Genomic DNA, 21,983 nt, shown 5'->3' on the forward strand with positions numbered 1-21,983 from the left:
CTTAAGGACTGTGACCCATCGAATAAAAATCTCCACCATATACCATATCACTGCAGCTTTTTCCATGCAGCAGACGAGCACACCTCTCTAACGTGCAATAGCTACTGAATGGATATGAGAGTGGAATTGTGGCGACCACCTTAAAATTTTGTGAGTCCCTGTGACTGTTTAGTCCTTTGGAGTTTCTCCAGTGGGGTCTGATGGAAATTCATATTCACCTCAGCATTAGACTGCACTGACTTCTCGTAGCTGACATTTGGTTTTGAGTTCACCGTGATTTTTTGCTAAAGCAGGCTTAATTGGTGACTGAATCCATTTTTTAGAGTCCATGCAAAAGCGTAAGGACATCCAGATGTGGCTAAGCACAAATTAAGCACGTTAGGCTTCCATTTTTAATGCTAAAGGTCACTGAAGTGACAGGAGTGTGTTGAATTGATCATTAACTTTCATCTCATAAAAACCCCTCAACACAGTATACACTCGCAAGTTACTGTCTTCACAAACTGCACAGCAAACATTTATTTAATTAGACTTCATAGGAAATCCTCATCTATCTTGATTCCTAGTGGCCTTCTCTGCCTCTCTTTAGTACAGTGGGCTAGAAAACACTTACTTAGAGAGAGAAATAAAGTTTTGTTATTATAGTCCATAGGAAATGGAAGAAAAAATGTATTATGAGAGCAAAGATATATTTGTATCATTTGTTCTTATGCTGAGGAGAGTATACAGTAGAAGCAGAAGAATGGATGTAAGCTGAAAAAAATGTTTGTTGCACTATTTTGAACCAGTGCTATGCTGAACCCTCACCTGCCATGTTCCCAGTGGATGGGAATATCATATTAATTGCTCAGGTGGTGTTACGGCTTGCCAGGGTGGGCACAATTATTTTGTCAGAGTAAGCACAATAAGGTGACACTGGGGCACTTTGAAGCAAAGCTATAAACCACGCTATGTTGTCAGCTCTTAACAAGTCCAAGGCTTGAAAAAGCACAATGCTTTCCTTGGTTTTTGGGTTTGTAGTAGCTGAACTTCAGTAATGCACTCAACTAGGCTAGCCTTTATCAGACACATTACAGTCATTAAATATGCTTGGACTGTAATTGCCACGGTGTTTGGACCCCAAGAAAAACTGGTCAGAATCCTCTCTGGCTGCAAGTGTCCGGTGACATTTTCAGAGCTACTGCTGCATTTTTAATTGCCCCTTTTTCATCTTCTGTAGCTCTTTGCAAATGCCTTTTGATAAACTTGTTTGGCAGTTGTAAAGGTTTGATTCGCTCTAGTGAAAATATTCTGCCCTTAATCCTAAAAATGTCACCTAAATCTGTAGGTGACGCTTAGGAGTGGTAGCGCTGAGTTATTCCTTCTTTGTGCTAACTCACATTTGTACTGCACAGTCACGTGCCAAAGAGATCTGTGAGAATAGGATCTGTTGTTAATCTTATGGGAAATGGGTATAATTTCAGTGGAACCGAGAAACAGCTTAGTCTGAGCTTGTGAAATAGCCTGTGAGCCAGTATTCACATACGGTCTGAAACACTCAATTCTCTGTTGCATCTCTATATTGTTGCGCTTGTCAGCCCAGTATCAATTTTTTAGCAATACATTTTCCTGTTACCCAGCCTTTGAGCTAGTTCTGCTGGGTGAATCTGAAAAAAAAAAATATTTTGCTGCTTATGAAAAGGACCCTGCGCTCCCTATAGAAAAATAGTTGCAGACTCAGGCTTGTGGTAAGAGAGGTAACAGACTGGTGACGTGATCAGTCTGCAGCCCTGTAGCGAAGCAACACGACAATACTCTCTGGTAGGTCATTCTTGTTTTCGTGTGAATTTGAGCACAGTCATTATAAAATGAGAACTCCGCAAGTGTTATCACATGAGTCTGAGTCAGGATTTTTGGCGAGTGTCATGCAGAGCAGATATTGGAGGGTGCAGAGAGGGTCCTTGGGACAGTGGTCCCACTGTCAGAACAGCTGTTGAGACCTGGATGGAAATACTCAAGACAAAAAAGGCCCATTGCACTGCATCTTTGCATCTTAGCCATGAAATGAATTTGCAGTCTGTATTAGACTCTCAAGCCATTAATCATTATTAACTGTTTTGGGTTTTTTTCCCCTCAAAATCCCTGTGATGACTATGTGACGGGCACAGAATGACCCTAGAACACCAATGAAACCTAACTAGAAAGGACAACGTTATGCATTTTCACTAAAATTTCAGGAGTTTTTTGGTTTGGATTTGGGGGGGATTTTTTTTTTTTTTTTTTTTTAAATCTGGGGATTCATTTTCTCTGAGCAAATACTATTTATGTGGCCAAAGAGACAATCTGAAGAAGCCCAAAATAAAAAGTACATGGTACTACCCAGCATTTGCGGTCACTATAAAAACAAGTCATTATGCAAACTGGTACTTCCTAACTAGAGAGCACAAGTTTAAGTAAACAAAATGGCTTTTGGTATAATCTCTCTATGGGAAAACAGATCAGCCGTTCAAAAATGTAGAATGAGGGAAGGGTCTAAGGAGGAGGGTACTGGTGATGAAAAATGAGACTGCCTGGGCTATTTAACATGGATATGGAGGCTGCAATTCCAAAGCTGGTACTTTGTATCAGTTACAGCAGCACCTATCCCCTCCTACCTCCCTCAGCACATCCAACTTTTTTTTTGCTGGCGTCTGGATTTATTACGTGCATGAAATTTTAGTTCCTTGCCCTGGCAGCTATTCTCAACAAAAAACCACCCCTTTCTATCTACTGTAAGATATGTGTAGTTTGACTGTTTATTTGTTTTGGGAAGAAGTGAATGTGTGTTGCATCATTGAAACTACTTGGAGTGAAAGCACATTATTTTGTGCTTTTTCTTCCTTTTTTTGGTTTCCTGTTAGTCCTTCAAGCCTTGCATTATACCCTGCAAAAAATCATGGTGTTTCAGAAATAATTTTGAAGGTAAATACTTAGTTTAGGCAGTTCTTGCTCCAAACGCCTGACAGATTTTAATGAAAATAACATTTACAAAAATAGCTAGCTGTTAGTATCTGATATCTTCTTAATTAATGACTCCTGATAGGTGTGAACTCTCGGAAAGAAACTGACTTTTTTTCTTTATGTTTTCACCTGAATTATGCATTAAGTTGTTTTCTTGTGGTGTCCTGTCATAATTTCCTGCCTGATGCTTGCTCTTTGTGTTTATGTGAACTACTTGGGAGCTGGGAGAAGATAGACAAAAAGGAGTTTCCACGCTGCTCTTTGTGAATGACAGGATGGGGTGCAGTAGAGAGATATTCTTTACCTAAGGGCAAAAGACCTGTCCCACTTTCCCTTTTCAAAGAAAAACTGGGTGGGTAAAAAAATCAAGGCATTAATTTGGAGAAAAAGCAAAGGAGATTTGAAGGGCCTGACAAACATCTAGCCTAGCAGCAGAACTGCAAAATTCCCTGCATCTTCCATTCACCTCTCTAAAATCAGTCTTTGCTTCATGTGCTTCTGTCTGCCAGTTCCCGGCAAGGCAACCTGTTTCAAGTAACTTCATAATGTGTTTGAAAATGGTGCTTTTTTCTGTTATGAACAGTGCCTGTATGGAATTACTTCTCTGCAGCTGGACGTATCTGGTGATGTAACTGACACCACAAGCTAATCTCCTGGAGTTCCTTTTGTGTCCGGGGGTCATGATACATAATTTAGATCTGACCTGTTGCACACCCTGGCTCTTTAGTAGATCTCTATTTAAATGACACTATTAATTCCATAGAGCCATAGGGTATTTTGCAATATTTATGTTACAAAATTACTGACTTCCCACAAACTGCGACTTAGTCTGGGGCAATATAGGGCAGGTGAGGCTGGAAGGTCTGGTGTGATCATGGCTACCAAGCACGTACAGACTGCAAAAAAGTTTATATTGACTATCTGGACGAGGCTACGTGTTGGAGAGAAAGAGGAAGAAACAGACTTTAAACTGTTTTGGGTTATGGCTACAGCCACCTCCAGTACTAGAGATGGTTGTGGATGGAGGAGTTGGTTGGGCACACTCACTGAAAGATATTTAGGTAAGCTGGAACTTGTCAAAGTAAAGTTTTGATTTGAGAATTAGTTGTAGCAGTACATCTACTACGGCCACACAATCAGAGAAGCAGGCCATTAGAATATTTTTAGGGGCTGTAACAAGTGTCTGGGGAAAAGGGGTTTACATTTGTGGGTGTACGGTATTGGTATGACAGAGCGGCTTTCTGTATTGTAGGCAGATAACTAATTCTCTGCTACTTCAGAGACCATTTCGTGAACAATTACCGTTGCGTAACACAGGGGTAAGGAGGTTTATTGAATCCACTATATAACAGCCTACTTGCATTGCAAGTGGCTGGAATTGCTCCAGCACAGCTTAAATTGTAGGTTTGCCTGACAGCCCCCAGGAATCAAGATACATGGATGGTTATGACAATATCAAAGTTTTGAAAGTGACCTGAACATTTTGATTTAATATGAGCTTTCATGAAAAGCCAATCATCGAGGCAAGTGATGGTGCCCTTTACTTCTAGTCAGTAGGGTCTGGAAAGATTTTTTGCCTATTCACACAGAAGTGCTTGTGGGCTTAATGCATGAAGCACGTAGGGAAATCTCTGGCCTCTGCTATTCAGAAGATCAGATTCAGCAATCACAATTGTCCATTTTGGATTTACAATCTGTGAAACTAGTGATTAAAAATATTCTTTCGCTTGAGATGTGCTGGCTTGCTTGGCACACACATACTTGAAACAGACTTCTTGAGAAAGAGAAGGTTTCAAGCAGCTTTGGACTGATACCAGAAGGAAATGAGTAAGCTCCTACCTAGAAACATGCAGAAACATCTACGCAAATGGTTTAGCATTAAAATAGGGACATCTGGAGTTTGTGAAAATGATCTGACCCAGGATATACGATTTAACAATACTCTTTTGGATTAATTTTTGATGCATTTAGAAGTGTAAGGCAGTTAATCTTCTCAGTAAAGAGCAAGTACTACCCGTTATGTAAACGATTCTTCCATGCTGTAGTGCTTACTTCCCCTGGGCTTGCTGTCCTTCACGCACTAACACATTTCTGCACAGTGCATTGTATTCACAGTACACATCAAATTAGCTGTGCACTCAGATAAACCTCTTCACTGCTCTATTCTGCATTGTGCAAACAGATGTTCACATAAAGTGCTTTGTACTGTTTATTTAAGCAGCTAGCGTGACTGTAGTACCGATGTTAGGTAGACTGTGCCTGGCAGGATGGCTTTAGGGAGAAGGGGGCCCTGGTGGCCTTGGTCTCCCATGGAAGGGAGGTGGCTGGGGTGCTGCACTGCACAGACGAGGTGTCCAGAAGTGGCTGCGTCTCACGTCAATGTCGAGTCCAAAGCAACGGCACAGCCGCACATCATCTGGAAACCGAAGAAATCTGCATAGGGTTGACCTCGCATGCCAGCGTGCTGTCTAATTACAAACCATGTCTACATAGATAACTGTGCGGTCCCCTAGCCTGGCCCACAGAGCAAAAAACTGTGCTTTATAAAAATTATTGGCATTCCTCCCTGGAGAGTCTGTTGATCCTTTTTTTTTTCTTCAGATGAGGACAGCCAGCCAGGTTGTCAGGTGGTTCTGCTGTTCTCTAATTCCGGAGCACGCTTCCTGAGGAGATCTGGCACTGTTGGCTGAAGCTTTCTATTAACTCCATCCTGCAAAGACCGCTTCAGTGTGTGCTTACATTGCTGCATCTGCCTTTCCTGTAAGGGGACAGTATTCACTCTTCAAGAAGTGTTACCACACAACACTATCTGAGAAACTACTTTCAGCCTTTTATTTAAAATAGGAAATGAATGTTGAGAGTATGGATAGAAGAGACTCAATAGGAGGAAATAAAGCTCCTATTTTTATTCTCAGTCTTAGACACTTCATAACTTTTACATTTTCAGGCTGAAATAGCTTAGCTTAGTCTATTTCTATATATTAATTTCTCCTTTTTAAAGTCCCAGTAAAATCACTGCACCTTTTTTCAACCTCAGCACGCATATGTGTGTGTGTGTATTTACACACTTCTACAATTAGAGAACACATGATTTTTATGCAAAAGTTGTTGTGAAAAATTGTACAGCTGAAATGAGATGGGATATAAAGTTGCAGGTTTGGCATTGTGAGGCTGGTCTAAAAGTTCTGATGAGCTTGAACATTGTCTTTATTAAAGCTGTTTGTGAAATGTACTGTGATGTGCATTAATGATTGATCTTAGCTGGTGAATTACCGAGCTAAGAAAGCACATGTTTGCAAAGCACATGTTTGCATGCGTCTGAAGCTGCGTAACTTAGCTGCATGCTGCAAAGTATGCAAATAATATACGGGTTGAAGAGGTGGTGCTGTGTTTTTAGAGGTTATACAGGTAATTGACTTTAGAGGTGCTGAATCTACATCTAGGTAATGAATGTGAGATCAGGAATCATTTACATCTAAATTCCCAAACTGTGTTGTCATTGTTTTATGCTAGCCAACAGAATCTTTGTATTATCACTACATTCTTTTTATAGATTTTATTACATAAAATAGATGGGGAATGATTTAAAAACCTCTACGTGCAAGCTCTGGGAAATAACGTTTATTTTTGAAAGGTTAATTTTAACTTTTTTCATCAAATGTATACTCAGTGATAGGTCAGAGACGACACATTATCAGTAATACATTCCAGAACAATGAGTTTAAAGAAAAAGCAAGCCTAATGTATTTTCCAGATGTTGTCAGCAGAAGTGCTGCAGTGCTCTAGAAGAGAGAGTGGCAGGAGGCTATCTATCTGTAAACATGAGTAAAGAATGCATCTGTTTAAAATGCCAGGTCTTTGTACAGGCGTGAATCTGAATTGTATGCCCTTACATAGCTTGTCAACAGTGGGGTAAATAAGAGAAGAATCAGGCCCTATAGCTACTGTTGGTAAAGTGTGATTCAAAGAAAGGAATAATCCAGTTAAATGAAAAGGCCTCTGCATATGGAATTACTCCAAAATGTAGTTCATAGAACAATGCGTGCTATTGAAATGTAGTTGGGGGGGGGGGGGGGGGAGGGAGAAAAAAAGGAAAAAAAAAGAGCTGTTCAAAGGGTTCTTTTGTATCACAGACTTACGCTTTTAGGAGTAGTTCCCAGCTCACAAGATGTAGGGGGAAGAGGAGGGAGGAAAGAAGGAGAAAAGAAAATTTCCCCACAAGGTAGAGCACCAGCTCCACAGGTGCTATAGCGGTGGCGAGGTTCCCGAGGTCCTGAAGCACCTACCCCGCAATGGGCCAGAGGGAAGAAATGAAGGCCAGAAAAGTAAACTCCATTGCCAAGGTCCAGCCCATCCCCATTTGTTATGTATTGTATTAATTTTACTGTCTTTAAAAAAAAAAGTGATCTTGCTAGATACCACAGTCTTACAGCAGTCAGTCTAAGTTTTTAGAGCTCTTGTGTTGTAGTTGGGTTGTGACTCTGTGCAGGGCTGCGCAGGCTGTAGGGCCCGAACCTGTTTGGTTTTGTTTGGACTCTCCCAAGACTGAGTTCAAGTTCCAGCATGTGCAATGGGAGAAGCTTATGTGCGTTACATGTGTGCTTAAATACTGCAAAAGCAGCTTATTAGCGTGACTAATGCATGCAACAAGAGAGACCATGCACCCGCACAGGCAATCAGCTCTGGCGCAGGCGCGTCCCGCAGCGGAGCGGCGGATGGCGGCGTACAGGGGGGTTTCCTGAGCCGGGGAACGCACGGGGGAGCGCAGAGACCCGCCGGGAGCCGGCAGCTCTCACCAGGGCAGCTGACGAGGCGCGGGCGGGGCCAGGAGCAATGGCTGCCACCCCCCACTCCCGCTAAAGGCAGCCCCAGGGAGCGCTGGCGGCCGGGGCGTGGTGCGTCAGCTAGGGCGTGGCGCGGCAGTTCGCGTGGAAGGGCGCCTCTTCGAAGGAGAGGCGTTCCATGGGCCGAGTGGGGGACTCGGCGTACACATAACCCAGCAACTGGGCGCAGGCCAAGGGCACCCATCCTACCCAACCCTCACGGCAGAATGGCGGGCACTCGTCTGAGAACAAAGGCCGCGGCTCCAGCTGGGGGGTCTGCACCATCCACCCCAGCAGCAGCTGATGCCTCCACCCAGATGGAACTGCTGAAGGGAGAGGCTGCGGCGCAGACCTCAGGCTGCAGGGAGTGCCTGGACCTCTCTCCTGGGGCAGGGACAGGCAGCAGACCTGTCTGCAAAAAGTGTGCCCGGGTGGAGGACCTCCTGCAGCAGGTGGCGGAGCTGCAGGAGGCGGCGAGAAGGCTGCGTAACATCAGGGAGGCGGAGAAGGAGTCAGATAACTGGTTCCAAGCGCAGTCTGCAGCGAACCCGCAGCCCGCGGCCAAACAGCCAAAAACTCCCCCACTGGCACAGACAGAAGGGAGTCGGGGGGCCAATAATGCAGAAGAATGGACGGTTGCAAAGGCAAGGACCAGCAGGAGGAAGAGACTTCCCCCGAAGCCTGAGGTGCCCTTGCAGAACTGCTTCGCCGCTCTGCAGACTGAAGAGGAAAGTCCTGTCACACCAGGAGAAGCGCTGGAGCTGAGTAATGCAGCCCGATCTGCCCCCCATTTAACAACCAGCGCCATGAAGAAAAGGCGACGGGTGATAGTAGTAGGCAACTCTCTTCTGAGGGGTACGGAGGCACCCATTTGCTGACCGGACACACTCTCTAGAGAGGTGTGCCGCTTACCGGGGGCTTGTATCAGGGGTGTCACCGAGAGGCTGCCAAGCCTCATACAGTCCACTGACTATTATCCGCTGCTGCTGTTTCACGTGGGCACCAGTGACACAGCCAGGAGCAGTCTGAGGACTATCAAGAAGGACTACAGAGCCCTGGGAGCGGCGGTAAGGGACTCGGGAGCACAGGTAGTTTTTTCATCAATCCTGCCCGTCAAAGGGAAGGGGTTTGAAAGGGCCAGTCGAATCTGGTGACTCAACAAATGGTTACGGGACTGGTGCCACAGCCAGGGGTTCGGCTAATTACACCATGGGACTCGCTTTGAGAAACCTGGTCTACTGGGGGCTGACGGGGTCCATCTGCCAGAGAAGGGGAAGAGCATCTTCAGTCATAGGCTTGCCAAGCTGGTGAAGAGGGCTTTAAACTAGAGATGCCGGGGGAGGGGAACCTCAATCCATCCCACTCCTACCAGTTTGATGCCAGGGCCAGCACTAGATGCCCAGAGCCTGGAGAAGGAACACAGGTCAGCAGGAGGGCACCTGAAGAGCAGCACAAAGGAACTCAACCAGTAAGACAGCTTCATCGGGGCCCAACTTCAATGCCTCTATGCAAACACGTGTAGCATGGGGAATAAACAAGAGGAGTTAGAGACATGCGCACGCCTGCAGGGCTACGACCTTATTGGCATCACGGAGACGGGGTGGGATGGCTCCGATGACTGGAGTGTTGGGATGGAGGGATACAGGCTCCTTAGGAAGGACAGGCAGGGGAGACAAGGAGGGGGTGTCACCCTCTATGTCAATGACCAGCTGGAGTGCATGGAGCTCTGCCTGGGGATGGATGAAGAGCCGACCGAGAGCTTATGGGTCAGAATTAAAGGGAAGGCAGGGACAGGTGACATTATGGTGGGGGTCTGCTACAGGCCACCTGACCAGGAGGACCGAGTGGATGAGGCCCTCTATAGACAGATAGGAGCAGCCTCATGCTCACAAGCCTCTGGTCCTCATGGGGGACTGTGACCACCCCAATATCTGTTGGAGGGCCAACATGGCAGGGCATAAGCAATCTGGGAAGTTCCTGGAATGCGTTGATAATAACTTCCTTCTCCAAGTGGTAGAGGAGCCAACGAGGAGAGGTGCTATGCTGGACCTTGCTCTCACCAACAAGGAGGGGCTGGTGGGGAACGTGAAGCTCAAGGGCAGCCTTGACTGCAGTGACCATGAAATGGTGGAGTTTGAGATCCGTAATGCACTGAGGAGGGTGCTCAGCAAGCTCACTACCCTGGACTTCAGGAGAGCAGACTTTGGCCTCTTCAGGGATCTGCTTGGTAGAGTGCCATGGGACAAAGCCCTGGAGGGAAGAGGGGCCCAAGAAAGCTGGGTAATATTCGAGGATCACCTCCTCCAAGCTCAGGAGCGATGCATCCCAACAAAGAGGAAGTCAGGCAAAAACGCCAGGAGGCCTGCATGGATGAACCAGGAGCTCCTGGACAAACTCAAACACAAAAAGGAAGCCTACAGAGGGTGGAAGCAAGGACAGGTAGCCTGGGAGGAATACAGAGAAATTGTCCAAGCAGCCAGGGATCAGGTTAGGAAAGCTAAAGCCCTGAGAGAATTAGATCTGGCCAGGGATGTCAAGGGCAGCAAGAAAAGATTCTATAGGTACGTTGGGGATAAAAGGAAGATGAGGGAAAATGTGGGCCCTCTCCGGAACGAAATGGGAGACCTGGTTACCCAGGATATGGAGAAGGCGGAGGTATTCAATGACTTTTTTGCTTCAGTCTTCACTGGCAAGTTCTCAAGCCTCACCACCCAAGCTGCAGAAAGCAAAGGCGAGGACTGGGAGAACGAAGAGACGCCCACTGCAGGAGAACATCAGGTTCGAGACCATCTAAGGCACCTGAAGATGCACAAGTCGATGGGACCCGATGAGATCCATCCGCGGGTCCTGAAGGAACTGGTGGATGAAGTTGCTAAGCCACTATCCATCATATTTGAGAAGTTGTGGCAGGCCGGTGAAGTTCCCAGTGACTGGAAAAGGGGAAACATAACCCCCATTTTTAAAAAGGGAAAAAAGGAAGACCCGGGGAACTACAGGCCAGTCAGTCTCACCTCTGTGCCTGGGAAGATCATGGAGCAGATCCTCCTGGAAGCTATGCTAAGCCACACGGAGGACAGGCAGGTGATTCGAGACAGCCAGCATGGCTTCACCAAGGGCAAGTCCTGCCTGACTAACCTAGTGGCCTTCTGTGATGGAGTGACTACATCAGTGGACATGGGAAGGGCTACAGATGTCATCTATCTGGACCTCTGTAAGGCCTTTGACATGGTCCCCCACAACATCCTTCTCTCTAAATTGGAGAGGTATGGATTTGATGGGTGGACTGTCCAGCGGGTGAGGAATTGGCTGGATGGTCGCATCCAGAGGGTAGTGGTCAATGGCTTAATGTCCAGATTGAGACTGGTGATGAGTGGCATCCTGCAGGGGTCTGTACTGGGACCGGTACTGTTTAATATCTTCATCAATGACATAGACAGCGGGATCGAGTGCACCCTCGGCGAGTTTGCAGGTGACACCATGCTGAGTGGTGCGGTTGACACGCCAGAGGGACGGGATGCCATCCAGAGGGACCTGGACAAGCTCGAGAAGTGGGCCCATGTGAACCTCATGAGGTCCAACAAGGCCAAGTGCAAGGTCCTGCACCTGGGTCAGGGCAACCCCCAGTATCCATACAGGCTGGGGAATGAAGGGATTGAGAGCAGCCCTGCCGAGAAGGACTTGGGGGTACTGGGGGATGAAAAGCTGGACATGAGCCGGCAATGTGCGCTCGCAGCCCAGAAGGCCAATCGTCTCCTGGGCTGCATCCAAAGCAGCGTGGCCAGCAGGTCGAGGGAGGGGATTCTGCCCCTCTACTCCGCTCTGGTGAGACCCCACCCCCGGAGCACTGCGTCCAGCTCTGGAGCCCTCAGCATAAGAAAGACATGGACCTGTTGGAGCGGGTCCAGAGGAGGGCCATGAAAATAATCAGGGGGATGGAACACCTCTCCTATGAAGAAAGGCTGAGAGAGTTGGCGTGGTTCAGCCTGGAGAAGAGACGGCTTTGGGGAGCCCTTATTGCAGCCTGTCAGTATTTAAAGGGGGCTTATAAAAAAGATGGTGGCAAACTTTTTAGCAGGGCCTGTTGTGACAGGACAAGGGGGAATGGCTTTAAACTAAAGGGGGGTAGATTCAGACTAGATATAAGGAAGACATTTTTCACGCTGAGGGTGGTGAAACACTGGCACAGGTTGCCCGGAGAGGTGGTGGATGCCCCATCCCTGGAAACATTCCAGGTCAGGTTGGACGGGGCTCTGAGCGACCTGATCTAGTTGCAGATGTCCCTGCTCATTGCAGGGGGGTTGGACTAGATGACCTTTAGAGGTCCCTTCCAACCCAAACCATTCTATGATTCTATGATTCTATGATTCTATGTGTCTTGAGTGTGCAAATAGCGAGGCTGTTTTCATTGTCAAGTAAGAGTGCCTAGTCAAGGTTGTTTTTTCCAGAATTTCTGGAAGTTGTATGTTCCTAGATTCTTAGGATAATTCAGGTTGAAAGAGACATCAGGAGGTCAGCTAGTCTAACCTCTTGCTCAGAGTAGGATCAGCTGTGAGGTCAGACCAGGTGAATTAGGACTCTACCCCAGCCTGGTTTTGAAAACCTCCAAAGTTGGAGACTCTCTGGACAGCCTGTTCCATTGCTTGTCCTCATGGTTAAAAAGTTATTTCTACTACCTAGTCTGAATCTTTCTTGTTTCAGCTAACGTCTGTTATCTTTCATCCTCCCATGAGGCACCACTGTGAAAAGCCTGGCTCTGTCTCCTTGGTGGGCTCTTTGTAGGTATTGGGAGGCTGCTACAAGGTCCTCTCAAATCTTCATGTTGAACAAGCCCAATTCCCTTGGCCTGTCCCTCACAGGGTAAGTGCTCCAGTCCCTTGACCATCTTGGTGGCACTGCTGAACTCGCTCTAGGTTATTGATGTCTGGTTTGTATTGGGAGCCCAAAACTGGATGCAGTTTTCTACAGGTGGTCTCATGAGTGCTGAGAGGTGCAAGGGGATAATCACTTCCCACGATCTACTGGCTATGCTGCTGTTAACACAGCCCAGGACGTTGTGTTGGACTAGATGACCTTTAGAGGTCCCTTCCAACCCAAACTATTCTATGATTCTATGATTCTTTGCTGCCAGAGCACGCTGCTGGCTCACGCTTATCAGCCTTGAAATGTTTTTTTTGGTAGTTTCTTTCTCATTATAATGTTCCAATATACAAATTTACAAATATCAATTTACATCCCTTTTACGTTGTCTTTTTGCCAGTTTCATAGGCAGAAGATTTTTGGAAAGCTAGGATTTTGACAGTATAATTTTTTGTTTGAGGAAACCACATGAAATCTTTAGGTCTGAATCGTTTAAAATGATACCTGCACAATTTGATTGCTGTTCATTACTGAGACACGGTTTAAAGTAGCAAGAGGAAATTCTACCTCAAATGTATATTTCAAGGCCAGAAATCACTATCGTGATCATTTTGCTTGAATTTCACCCAGCACCGCTTACGGTTTGCCTAGTAGCTTGTGGTTGAACCAGAGCATATATTTTAGAAAGACAGTTGGCTTTGTTTAAGTCCTTGGCATTGCTTTTAAAGCTGACATTGAAGGTACTCGACAGCTTTGGGATGTGGTAAACAATCAGACTATAGACTAGACTGGACTGAAACCATTAAATATGATACACAAGGAATTTTTTTAATTGACTAAGACCTGAAAGCGCTGAGTGCTTCCAGCAGAACTTGTAGACGCTTTCATTCCCCCTGTGATCTTCAGTCACTCATTTCCCTCTGCAGTTATGCCATGTGTTATTGGCCGTCTCTAGAAACACAGATTTATATTGGTGTTTTACTGGCAGACTATCAGAAATACATTGCAAATGTTTTTTTCTTTTGGTTCCTATCTTCATGAATACGTATATATGTAAGCGATTTGTTCTTTAGAGACCTGTTGCCTGAAGAAAGCAGCGCCATCTGGCTTTTTGTCTCTTCTATCGACTGAATATTTGATGCAGTATATCAAAAAAATTTCCAGTATAGCCAGTTGACTAGCACTGTGTTGCCATGTTTTCACTTCATTAGGTGTTTATGGTTGCAATTATTTCCCGTTGTTGGCTTTTCTTCTTTTATTTGCTGAGTGACTTTTGTATTCTTATTAAATCTTGCGAGTAATCTTCTCTGATTTAGAATATAATAAACAGGGAATTAAACCATAAGTCATTAATAGGTCATAAAATAAAGAAAAAAGCTATCAAGAATATCATAATGTCAGAGATATAAAAACATCTTTGTGTTTACAGGGTATTTGTTGTAATTCATTTGCATCTGCTTTTGTTGTAAGCTTTGTGAGGAGCTTACATGGAATGTGAGTTTAGGGTAACTGCCCCATCAAGATGCATATTTTACTTTTTATACTTTGCTGTGTCAGTTTCTGCCATCTGCTGAACTGCGCTGCAAACATCTCTGTTTAATGTTCGCATTGCTCATATGAAGAAGTTGAGCATCGGTCCAGGGTTACAAACTGAAATACTGAGGTATGGAGAAAATGAACCAGAACTGATAAATAATGTTTTAAACGGGGCATAGATAGATGTGTTTTAGATCCAAAAATGTGATTTTTAAACTCCTGTCTAGTTGGAGATTAAAATCAATAGCTGTGCTTCTACCTAAAGTCAAGAACTGCTCACATTGAGCATCTTAATGCTGAAGCCGGACTGAAATCTAAAGGCTGGTTAATTCACCTCCCTGAGGGCTCTGAGGATGGATCTCTGTTCCCCATCTAACCCAGGGCATGTGCAGTTTGGATTGACAAGACTGGGATCCCTCTAGAGTGCAGGGATAAGATGCTACTTTACTTTAAAACGTGGTCCTTAGAGGAGGCAAGTTGGTAGTTCTAGCTAAAAATTTGGAGTTATGCCTAGAAGTGGGAGGTCCAAGGTCTCAGCCCACCATGGCGCTGCTCAGTGGGTGCTTTGGGGAGCACAGGGAAAGCCAATCTGAAATCACCTTTTCCCTGATCCAGCAAATTTTTCCAGGAGTGGTGGCATGACTTCAGCGTGAGAGGTGCTGAGCGCCCCGACTAGCATAGTGTGAAAGCCATTGCTACAGTCTTTGGAGCACAGGTTTGAACCTCTCTTACTGGGAAAGGAATTGAACATAGCTAAGTACTCTAACAACTACACTGCTACAGTTTAAAAGGGAAACACCGCTGCTGCTTTATTTCAAAATAAAGAATTTCACCCACCTCTGTGGGGGGGAAAAAGTAATTCTGGTGTCTAGCCTATGGATCTTAAGTGAAATTGAGTGACTTCTTACACTGTCTGAGGACAGGAGGAGGAAAACTTGCTAGTTCAAACCATTTGCAAGACAGGCATACTAATGGAAGTGGGCCCCAAAAGGAAATCTAGTGTGCTGGCTACTTTGGATCCCGTTTTGATAGACCAGCTGGGTACCAAACACAGGATCCCAGATTTGCTTTGGGATCAGATGCTTCAGGATGAAGTATTGCAGAATGTAAGTTCTGTACTGGATCTGGTTCCTGAGGGACCTTCAGGTGACTAAACACAGGCTACGTCCATGCTTGGAGCAGTATCCAGGTGTCCTCATCTGCAGGCCTGTGCTCTTATTCACTGCCAGCCTCCACAGTTCCAGGGAAGGCTGTTTTTAAGGCATGGATGCAGGCAGAATTTAATCTTTTGGGCTGGAACTGTCTCTGTTGTAGGACGATACGTGAATCACTGCTGCAGTGCAGCTGGTTGCCAGGAGGTCTAACTGTGAAGCCCTAAATCTACCAGTCAGTGTGATGGATTGTAAAAGGGTTACAATAAAAGGGGAAGTCATTAGTCCCTTCTGAGGATTTCCTTCTTGAGCACCACCAAATCATTTCTCTGACTTCCTAAGTAGGCAGAAGGAGTGAGATACGAATTTATCTTTCTCTCTGGCATTGCTTTTCTGCAGGATTGATATACAAACAAGAGGTAATCGATGCCTGAGAGACAGGAAACATTCTAACGCTGGGGCCAAGGCAACTGTGGTTTGGCTAGTGCTGCGTGCTGCGTTTCTAGGGACTTGGTTTTTAGTTCAGAAGAGAAACTCTAATGGTAGCGTGTAAGAATAATGGATGTTTATACCAACACACTGGGCAATCTCAGAACCTTTATAAAGGCACCGGTACTAGAGACTCAAAGTACAGAGCAGGAATTTTGAAATGGTTAAAAAAGAAAAGTTTGACCAAGTAGGGGTTTCTGGATGAAGACAGAAATAAGCACCTTCACATTTTTAGGAAAAGAAAACACTGAGTCTCAGCCTAGCTTAGAAACACTGCATTTTTTTATATCTGTGGCCTGTGAAGATGAATCAGGAGGATGAGAAGGAAATCTGTATCTGGACTCCTTAGTCTGGCTGCACCATGCACTAGTCACCGTGTTCTAAAGCCCTAGTTTATTGTATGGTGTAAATATTTAAATTACTGTCAGCAATTACTGTTAATCATTTTCTTGGTAAGTAACATTGCGAATTTGCTCAGCAAATGCTTCTGCAATGGTGCTGGCTGTATAAGAAGTGAAACATTATTTATTACTCTGAACATATACCTTCTTAAACAACTACTGTCAGGATAAATACAAAATGTGAGAAATAAAACTGCTCTGATGTACTTAATTGCTGCTGGTCTGTCACTCACCTACCTAAAAATGCATTACTCTAAAACCTAGCATACCTAGCATGAGTTTGAAAAAGCAAGTGCTTAAAACTGGTGCTGTTTTCCAAACCAATTGACTGGAAATATTGTATGAAAACTAAGGATTCAAATTTACCCCCATTCGAGGGATGCTGATTTCTGATTATATGTATGTTCCAAATAATTCTTGCCTTAAGGCATAAAAAAAGACCAGAACTCAAACTCCTGAAAGCTTGAGCTTTGAGACCTTTGTGTCAGATCCATTTGCAGTATCAAAGCCCACATGATTCAGATACCAAGATGGACTTCAACATCCTGGTTCAAATAAATTGTTAACTGTTCTTAACTGTTTTTCAGACTAAATATATTCAAGTGCATTTTTTTGTTTTGGTGGAGGCTTAAAAGCGGCTATATAATAAGATAAAATATGAGAGGTATGTATATGAGCTGGCATGTGAAGAGATCCATCTTGTTCTGTTCTTCCAGAACAACAAGGCCATTAGGAAACCAAATGAGATACTTATGTCCATTTTCAGTGAGAGAGGTGGGACCAATGTGTTCTCAAAGTGGCTTTCCAGGAATTGAACATTCTTTGGTAACCTTAGGGCAAAGCCTGAAGATGAGTTCACAATTTTAATCCTCCAAACACTCACAACACCCTGCCGCCAGATGGTATTTATCCAAGTCATAAAGAAAACAATGCAAAATAGAGATTGCCGCTACTATATGTGATGTATTATTGGAAACCAGCTTCTAGGGTTTTATTATTGTTATTGAAACAGCTCCATTTTATTAAAGGAAATTTAATCCAGTAAGCATATACAAAGCTTGTCTGTCAGTGTATCTGACTATCTACCCCACAATATATTTTCTTCTTTTTTTCTTTTTTCTTTTTTTTTAATAAATCTGTCATAAGCAGAAAGGAAAGGGCATCTTTGGTCAGTGGTCCAAGTAAGTTTGTCCTGATGCTGTTCAGGATACAAAATACATGCTTATATTACCATGTTGTAGTAATGATCCCAAGAAATTATTTGCTTTGCTTTTAAGTGGTGTACCTCACTGTAGACAGTCCATTTAGGAAGTGAATTGAAAGTATAATTAAGGACAGTTACACAAGACTTGAAAAAAATATAGCCCCGTAGAGCCCAAACAGCACAACTTAACCGAGAGCATGTTGCAATTCCTTAACCTGTTTTGATTCTTTGAAAGGATTGGAAAATGGCTCATGTGTTTAACTTATATTTTTCACAAAGCTTTTAACAAAGATGTCTCTTAAAGCTCTCAAGTAACTGGAGGAAGGAGCCGAACTGCATTGCGAGTTAAACCCTGGTTAAGTAGCTGGAAAGAAAGAAAGTCATAAAACTGTTTCTGTCAGTAATACAGCATCAGTGCTGAGGTCCAGGATATTTGCAGTTTTGGGAAGGGTGTGGGGGAAGCTGCTGCCTCTCTGCCGGGAGAGCATTTTCCGCGTCCCTCGGCCCGGCAGCAGCTGCTGGCGCAGAGCAGAGCTGGCGGCCACAGCCCTCCTGCTTTGAGACAAGGGAGGAGGAGTGCGGCAGAGCGTACAGGGCTTTCTCTCCTGCAGGACCTTTCATGCCATCGCTTCAGATGGGCTGTCGATAACAAGGACAATAAGCTGCTTGTATGCAGGGGCCATCGGATACCTTGGTATTACTGCCCCTGCCGAAGAGTCTGGATCTGCACCGAAACAAGAAAGGTACTCTCAGTGTTTCCAGTATAAGTTAGAAGCCAGAAATCAAGAGTATGGTGAAATGTGCCTTCAGAAATTACTCAAAGGATACAAAAGGCTTCTTAATAAAGGTAAACCAGGGCTGTAGATAGTACATTTGAGGATACTTTGGGTTAGTCTCTCCAAGTATGATTCTAGCATACAGCTCTGGGCTTTTGGACAGGTTTTCCTGTTATGCAGCTGTAGAGCCAGCAATTGAATTCAAAAAAGGAGAGTAAGATTAAAAAAGTATTCCTTCTCTCCGCGTATCTGTCAGGTTTAGAGATGCAGCTTTCTTTGCTTTAGAAGCTTAAGGGTAGCTAGAGCCATCCTCTTCAAACACAATTCAGTATAAATTTGCTGTGAAAAGCAGCTGCGCGTTACTGGAAAGACCAACAGCCAGGCTAAGGAAAAGGTTCTGAGTAGGTGCAGAGATATTTAACTTCGATAACACTGTTTCTCACTTTGCTATTATTTCATGGTGCCAGTGATTTAAGATGCAACCAGGCACACGACTGTATTATCCCACTAGTATATATACTGAGACATACCACGGAGAGAGACGTAAACTGTCTCCCCCACCCAATATTTATATCCTAACTAGGTAAAACTGTAATACAGAAGCTAGCTGTGTGTTCTGGCTGCTGGACAACATTCCTGGATCTGCTAATGCAATCCCACTGAAGCGGAGCAATCGTTCTGATGCATCTTTAAAGAGACTTTTGATTTTTAAAGTGAAATAACTCATGGGGAGGGAGCTGCTACCAACATGATTTCCAAGTAGTAGATGTATGGGTGAGCATCTTGCTTATATTGCCTATGTACTGTGCATCTTTTATGATATGGGAAAGAGAACCTGTGTTTTCGTGAGCTGATCCAAATCTTGCTGAAGTTGAAGGAAATCCTGCAGTGAGCTTTTGCTGAGTGCATTGAACATGAACCAAGACTGCAGTAAAAGATATAAAATGAAGATGTTTCTTTTAAATAAATTAAAAAAAGACATTTGTTACCTGCTGTGTCGTTTGCATATTTTCTCTCCTTTGCCTTACTCTTTAATTGCCTTGCCTACTTTAGCTTTTCTAGGTCTCACCATTTTAGTTTATATAGAGTCTAGAGCTGTGGGTTTCTCTTCCTAGCTGGTAGTCTTTTGTAGGAATAAAATACACTAGCAGGAGGGAGAACCAGGCTGCTTCCAGAATAAAAATATACTGCCTGTATCAAACGTCCCATCTGCCTTCACAGCCTGATTGGAAAAAAAAATATTTAAAGTCTGTATTGCTGTGGGGTTTTTTGGTTTTATTTTTAAGTGATGGTACTTTGGTAGAGTATCTGTCTGGTTTTCTCCATCTCCCTCCTTGCCACTCACTATTTTGCCTGCTCCGTCTTCCTGTGACGTCTTCTCTGTCCCCAGTGTTTTAACTGCTCTTTAACCCTCTGGAGCGTATTCAACAGTTTCTCTATGTGTGCAGAGCGAACCATTCCTTTTTGTAGGCTCTGTGCAAATGTTTCTGTCTTGGCTCTTTGAGCACACGTGCTAGCTCACCATGGAGGGCAGAATTCTTTACTCCTTACAAAGTTCTTGCTGTTTTAAGATTAGGGAGCTGTAGGTTAAAATGAAAGTGGCAAATCTATGCTTGCATGGTATACGGTGACTGCGCTGCAGCCCTGCACGAAGGCTTGGTTATGTTTGGCCCATCTGCATTGCACAGTAATGATTTTATAGCTTTGTGGCAAGCAGCACAACCTTTTTCATAGCACCATCAGCCATGACTTTTTTTGTATCAACAGTCCTGTGGAAAAAGATTCATTGTATTGAAATAGGGTATAAAGATGCTTACTGTGGGAAGAGCTCAAATGCTGCAGCCAGCGTGTGTATCATATTCTCTCTGCAGTTTGTAATATACGCTAATTTTAATATTCAAATGAAAAATGGAAGTGTATAGGCACAACCTGAAGCAATATTATAGCTCTCTGTGATCTTGCCGATTTATTTATGTGTAGGCTGAAATAGGAATGCACACATGCTGTGGGTGGCGGGCGACAAATGAATGCTCCCATCTTCGGTTCTGAAACAACGATTGTAGTCTATGGCTGGATCTGTGTTGAGATGGCTATATCCTCCTACTTGGATAGTCACCAGAATGCATTATAAGATGATAATGACCAATTCTGTTAACTCTGCTTTTTGTCTAACAGAATGTGGTTAGGATGGTTCATGGAGATAGTGCTTCAATACGGAAATGTGCAGTCCTAAGTGTCCTCCTAAAGGTGACATGGGCAACTCGGGAAGGGGTGGTGTCTGTGTAGAATGTAAATGCAGTTAAGTGAACACCTACAGGGCCAAACGCCTCAGAGCGTGCTCTCCTCTGCCAGTTCTTTCCTTCCCCCTTTGACAGGGGAAACTCCACAGGTTCCCTCCCCAGCTGCACAGGTGACAGTCGGTTCCAGCGGTGGGTCTTCTTCTCCTGAGATGGAGGCTGGAAGAGTAAAGATCTCCTCCTTGCAGAGCTTTTCAAAACCTCACCACTGAAGGACAAGGTCAGAGGCAACTAGCCAAGGGTTTTCTCTGTTCAGACTGGAGCTGTAGGAAGTGTTAGTGCAGGTGCACGGTGGATTGCTGGGAGCCCTACCCACGGGGAACGACCACCATCCTCCTCAGGAGTTCTAATCCATCATATAAAAATGAAAGGCCTTTGATTCAGACAAAGGCTAGGTGTGTTACTCATCATTCCAGAACTGGTGTTTGAATTAAGCTTGGCAAAAAAACTAATGCTCATGTGAGCACTTTTCAGCTCTGGGTGAGTGCAAGCTAGGTCCAGGGAACAACACCCTGCAAGTCCTTGGAAGAGATGAGGTTGGAGGCAGATTCAGGTTGTCCAATTAAAATTAACGTTGGGTCTAAAGCCTTTGTTCAGTCCTATAAATAAATCAAAGCCGTTAGGTGCGTTGGTCATCATTTAAAAGACAGCTTTTGCCAGTAAACACAATCACATCGTGTATTAGACTGTGGAATCAGGGGTACAACTGTACAGTGACAAAATTAAAAATTGGCTTCTACTGCAAGGTTAATATGGTAAATATGCATAGTGACTGAATAAACACAAGCAAGGTGGTCGAACGTAATTGGAAGTAGCTGATTACTGACCTGTACTGGTTATTGCTCTGCACTGGGGGTGGTGGCGGGGTAAGAGAGCCGGTACAGGGTTCTCTCGGGATCTCAGTAAGAAAGGCCTGACAACAAATGGCTTGATAACTGCTTTAATAAGACAGAATAATAAGAGGAGCACAGATAGGAAGTAAATCTTAGGTCCCTTTAGATGCTGGGTACCCCGTGTTCATGCAGGATCGGACAGAGCCCGGATTGATTTTCCGCTGGTGCACTGCGCAGGGCAGAGCAGATGCTGTCCGTGGAGAGAAGCCCTCCCTTTCAGTCATTTGAGCTAACACATCATTTCCATACAAGAAAAAAAATCTGCTCCTAAAGGATGTTCTCATGAGAACTTCGTGCTGGACTTTCAAATAAAGGCAAGGCCAGGCAGGTGGCATAATCGCCGTACTAAGTGGGAGCTGCCCGCAGGCTCCTCTCTTACACCGAGCTGGCTGACTTTATCCTGCAGCCACAGGATTTGCGCGGCGTGACACGAGCCTGGGAGCCAGGCTGGGTGTGCAGCACCGCACAGGCATGCGCCTGCTCAGGTTAAACTGTCCTGTGGGTCGCCAACTCCTAGACGTGCAACGTTCTCAGTCAGGATCAACGTTCCACCCCTTGATACACATACAGCTTACCT

This window comes from Aptenodytes patagonicus, chromosome 8 (genome assembly GCF_965638725.1).
Source record: "Aptenodytes patagonicus chromosome 8, bAptPat1.pri.cur, whole genome shotgun sequence".
Lineage (NCBI taxonomy): Eukaryota > Metazoa > Chordata > Aves > Sphenisciformes > Spheniscidae > Aptenodytes > Aptenodytes patagonicus.